At 46.4% G+C, this 5,606-nt stretch overlaps 1 protein-coding gene and 1 non-coding gene across 3 annotated transcripts in view; both read left to right on the forward strand.

Annotated features, from left to right (window-relative positions):
- The window catches only part of LOC126979166 (CCR4-NOT transcription complex subunit 3), a 101,999-nt gene that overhangs the window by 52,501 nt on the left and 43,892 nt on the right, over window positions 1–5,606 (forward strand). The gene's annotated exons all lie outside the window — the stretch shown is intronic.
- Window positions 2,833–3,024, forward strand: LOC126979666 (U2 spliceosomal RNA). The gene has a single exon (XR_007732864.1). It is a non-coding gene; the product is annotated as a U2 spliceosomal RNA (small nuclear RNA).

Here is a 5,606-nt window from a genome sequence, read left to right on the forward strand (position 1 = left end):
GACCCACCTACGCAGCCGACTCACGTACGCCTCGCCTGCATGGTACGCGCTCGTGAATCTAACTAACCGGAAAAGGTTGCAAACCGTGCAGAACAAGATCCTCCGCCGCATCACGGGCGCACCATGGTACGTGAGGAACCAAACAATCCAGAGGGACCTAAGAGTCGAGGGCTTGGACGACTTCACTCGTCGTCTCGCCGTCAACATGTTCGCGCGTGCCGACTCGTCCGATCTCCATCATCTGCGAGATCTGGCCCCCTGGCACGCGCGGCCACCTGACAGCCGCCGCTACCCGCGTGATCTCGTGCGGGACGAGGATGTAGAGTGAAGTGTTTGCGCGCGGCTCGGCTGATCGCCCTCCCTCTTCTTCGGGGCTGATCGTCAAGGCCCGCGCAAACCGGCAACAATCACCGGATCTCAGCTGAGGGAACAGGCGCTCCCTCAGCTCCAAAAAGATGACCACAAAGGGGGAGGGCGCTCCCCCAACCATACCATAAATTAAAGAAGACGACCGCAGAGAGCAACGACTCTCACCCCCAATGATCCGCCCGTTTCAACGGGCGGCGAGTGATCCTTGCTGCAGGGGACGAAAAGTCCTGATCAGCATTCCCCCACCGCGCCCATGTGGGCGCGGCGAGAGAAGACCACGAAGTACGGGTATCGCGGATTGGCAACCGTACTGCCATATTCACTCGTGCTCGTTGTCAACCTAGCTCTCTGAGTCGCTTTATTTTTAAAGCTACCCTCAGAAAGCGCCGCGCCATCATCCGTGGTGCGAGGACGCTGTCACCAGCTCCGATCTCCGGCTACGTAGCTGCCCTCCAGGCTCAGTACTTACTACCCGGCTTCCCACCAGCGGGATCCCCCGGAGAACGGCACAACTGCAGGGAGGGATGTGTGCTGCTAGCCTTGAGCAGTGAAGTACGGTCCCAGCTCCACCGACGTTGGAGCCCGACGCTATGTCTTCGAAGAAGTCCAAGAAAAAGAAGCCGTCCGTCGTGCGACCACAATCGCCGATGGACACGACGCCTAGCGCTTCCGCGCCGCTCATCAGCGCAGAACCGCCGCGAGCGCCCAGCAAGACGCCACAGCAGACCCGCGACGACACGGCAGTCGAGACCATCCAGTGCGCTCCCCTGAAGCCTAAGACCGAATCCCTAGCACACAACATTATGTTGTGTAGCCAGAGCATGCTCAACTTCGCAGTTGCGCACTTTGATCTGGGGATCGAGGTCGCGGGTGTTAAGGCGGAATACGCGCGTCTGGTCACGACCGCCTGCCACGCGGTTGAAAAGAAGCTCTCTCCAAACTATCATTCTATTAGTGTGGAGAGCATCCTCGAGGAGATGCAGACCTACAGCGCACCTCCATCGACTTGCAGCCAGCGCTCATCAACAGATGAGCACACCCGTATACGGACGAGCACACCTGAGATGCCGCCACAGAATACATCCCCAACTGCGAGCTTCGCCGCAGTTGCATCGTCTCCCGGCCGCCAAATGGAGACGCAGACTGCCCCCACGGCCACCACCGGCCCCACGGCCGCCGCCACCACCCGAAAGGGAAAAATGCCGACGCAGACGGTTGAAGAAATGCCCGTATGGATCCCACACATGAAGATCCTGCGCGAGAAGTTGGGTCGGAACGCAAACGCCCGTCCATACCGCAGAGGGATCCGCTTCCTGCCAGCGGACGAAGAAGAGTACAGAGTGGTACAACAGTACCTCTCAAGTCAAGAAGAAACCGCGAAGCTCCCCTGGTTCAGTTACTCGTTGCCGGCAGATCGCAGACTTAAGTTTGCGATTCGGGGCCTGCCGGTCGACACTGAACCAGCAGATATTGAAGATGCTTTGCGCTCACGGGGGTACAGTCCCGAGTACTGCCGGCGAGTGCAAGCAAGAAGAGGCCGGCCAGGATGTATATATTTTATAATCCTGAAGAGATCTCCTGGAATTACCCCCGCCATATATGAGATAACTGAATTACTCAACATGGTGGGCATCAAGGTAGAACCGTGGCGCTCGAAGAAAGGGCCAGCACAGTGCCACCGCTGCCAGGGTTTCCGACACTCGTCGCACGGCTGCCATCGGCAGCAAGCTTGCGTACGATGTGGCGGACCGCATCCAGCCAAAGACTGCAGCCGTCCACTGACGGAACCCGCCACCTGCGTAAACTGCGGTGGACCCCACCCGGCAAGCAACACAAGCTGCCGGGTCTACAAAGAAGAGGCTCGCAACAGACGCGCAAGCACGGTTACGCGCACCGGCTCCAGAAAGCCTGTTGCTTCCCCCACGCCGCCCCTCCCACAAGTCGAGGAAAAAAATGAGGAATATGAAACTACCCGCAGTGAGTTTTTTGTAGATACCCGCAACAACCATGAAGAGTTGTTGCGCCTAGAGAGAAGCGATCCTGAGCCAACCCCACGACCAGAAGACGTGGCGGCAGACGAATCCATACCCATGGCCTCGGCAAATCGAAAGTGACGAGGCATTTGGAATGTTGGGCACCTTCATAAAAGCATTCCAACTAGAACACTTAGTCCCGGAAGTCTTGAAGCCGAAAATCCTCGCCGACCAGCTGATCGCCCCGTGTATCCTTCCTACGGGGCTCGATCGCTCGGGACAAGCGGGGGCGCCAACCAAGAAGCCAAATGAAGGAAGTAAAGATGAAAAACGGAAGGAAAAACGTCATGGGGGACGTAAGAACCCCACCCCAATGATCTGGACATAGTCATGTCCAGCGCTGATACCTGATGCAGGAGGCTATCGCCTCGATCATCATCCCCCACGCGCCCTTCGGGCGCGCGTGAGATGACATCACGTGTGTACGGGTATCGCTTCTCGGCCTTTTGGCTAAGATCAAAGTGTAGTATCTGTTCTTTTAAGCTTAATATCTGAAAGTTCCGCTATGCGGGACCAGTATATTAAAATGATTTTTGGAAAATGACGGGGTGTTAGGGGCTCGCTCCACTCCTGTCACGGGTCGGCCTGGCATTGCAGTGCCGCCGGGAATGGCCCACTTAAATCATTAAAAAACGAAGATTGTTAATTTGCTGTGCCGCTCAGAATTTTAGGGTAGGGCGTATCGTATACCACGAGCTGAACGTCCTGTTCGTCTCGTTCCATATTTTCATAAAAAAAGGTTTTGGGCCTGTTGTGACAATAGCGACTGTTGAAGTTGGGAAAGGCATGCAAAATAAAAGCAAAAGTAATTTTTAAACATTTATTTTATGTAAATTATAATATACCTAGTAATAATAACTATTTTGAGATTTAATGGTGGCTTTGAAGTATAGTTAAAAAAACTAAACAATATTTCGAAACATTTTGTATGTAGGTACCGACAGAATTACATAATTAGTACTTACTAGATTCCGATTTTTCCAAATCGGAAAATCGAATCGACACGTAGGTATGTTACGGCCGGGCTAAGGGATACTATTTAGTATTTGGAGAAAATATACAACTTAAACGGCTTACTCTCCTAAGGTTTTTTTGCGCAGCAACTTAAATACATACTTAACAGCCTCCATCATTTTTAGTACCTATAATAGATAAGTGTATATACATATTTACGAAACTTTGTCTTATTATTATTTTAGATATTAATGTCGAATTGGTTAATTTTACTCTTTCAACCTAGTTGCTTCTAGAAGATAATATTACGATGAAATATACCATGACTCGATAAAAAAATAACCTGAATAAGCATAGACCTTAAAGATTGGTCTCCGCCGAGCTCCAACTAGATACCGCAAGCGAAGTCGCAAAGTGCGGCAACTAATACTACTCCCAAGTGGGCGTACTCGAGACAGTCTCGAACAATGTGTGTGTTAAACTTTGGTAATAATTGAAACTAAGATGCCGGTTTGCGTAGTAAAACATTGTATAAATAATACAACAAGAAATAGGAAAGACACTGGGATCACATATCATCAGTAAGTATTTTGTATTTTATTAATTTCAATGTAAAATAACACGAAGCGTATGTTACAAAATTTGAAAGATGCCATTGAGTTTCAAGATGCCACGCACACAAGCATCTATGTTAGCTTTCGAGATTCTTTCTGTAAATGATTAATAGTATAAAAAAATAAAATAATCTAATAGTTGCCGTAATAAAAATGCTTAACTTGCTTTTCCTTTTATTATTTTTTTTTAGTTTTTGCTAAGTTAAAAATTTTGTTTTTCTTTTGTTTTAGTGTTAATGTACTTAGATTATAATGGAACTGACATGTATATACATATACAAAAGCCCCTAAACAAATAAAGAAAAAAAAGCTGTTGTTTTTTGGTATTGCGGTGTCTAGTTGGAGTGCAGCGGATGCTTAATCTAAGGCATAGACTTAGAATATACTAGCCTATAGACAACCTGACTGCCAGATAATGTCAATTTTAGTGACCAAATTTAATTTGTCAATGTGTGCAATTTGGCTTAAAATCCACATTACTAAGGAGCTCCTTCTTATCGTGGCTGAATATTTACGACTTGTCAATCAAAATCGGCTACAATAACAATAGATTCTTTTTCCTTTTCTATCATGCGGTGTCTCCGTTAGAGATGTTCTTCCACCATGCATGCTTAGTATTAGCGTATTTATCTTTTTTTTTCTAACATTCTTGTATATTGGTCACTTACAGCCGTTCCCAATATTCAGTCTATCTCTTACTTAAGATAAAAATTGTAACTATCGTTGACTTTTCTGTCCCAAAAAACTTTTCGACGGTAACTCACCTTATCCGTACACGCTGTCTGTCAATGGGACGACGTATAGCTTACCAGCGATAGAAGTTTGTATGGAAATTTCAATTCATGCTTCTGAATATAAGACGATAGCCGATAAAAATGACTTATCGGGTATATTGGGACAGCTTCAGATTATTGACAGCTAAATACTGACAGTAGTAGGAAGTAATTTATCTCTATCTGTAGATAGTATATTGGGAACGACCGTTAGTGTTATGGTATTAAGTATTGTTATATCGGTCTCTAATTAAAGTTATACTTTCTATGGTGCGTTATGGAAAAATTACCAGGAAGAATTTGTACGGCTTGCAAGCATTCCTAACCCCAAATTCGACACGGACGTTAGTTGGTCAACTAGACCATTTCTATCATGCTCCAGCTACTATGAGTCTCTTGGACCAGAATTAAATACACAAATAAAATGTGAAAAACAAAATTTTTTGAACGATGTGGGACTCGAACCCATGACCTCCGGCGTTCCGTGCCAGTGAGCACTAACCAACTGAGCCAACCGTTCGACTAACGGATCGTTATAAAATCTGGTATGATTTGTTCAACTCTCAGGTTGTGGCTTCATCTATAGGATCTACTTTACAGTTGATAACCTGCATTACAATTTGTACAAGTTGTAAAATAGAAAAATCCTTTCTTTGTAATTGTATAAAAATAATTTAATTCTATTGATATGAAAGTACTAAATTATACGGTGGAATTCTTTCTTTGTACAAACGTGAAACAGCACAAGAAAGAATTTTGTGCCAAAGAGTATGTAGTTAGTTATAACTTAATGTCAGCCATTTTTTTTATAAACGTAACATGCCACTTACATCACCTTTTTACTACGAAGATATTATAACTTA

This window comes from Leptidea sinapis, chromosome 3 (genome assembly GCF_905404315.1).
Source record: "Leptidea sinapis chromosome 3, ilLepSina1.1, whole genome shotgun sequence".
Lineage (NCBI taxonomy): Eukaryota > Metazoa > Arthropoda > Insecta > Lepidoptera > Pieridae > Leptidea > Leptidea sinapis.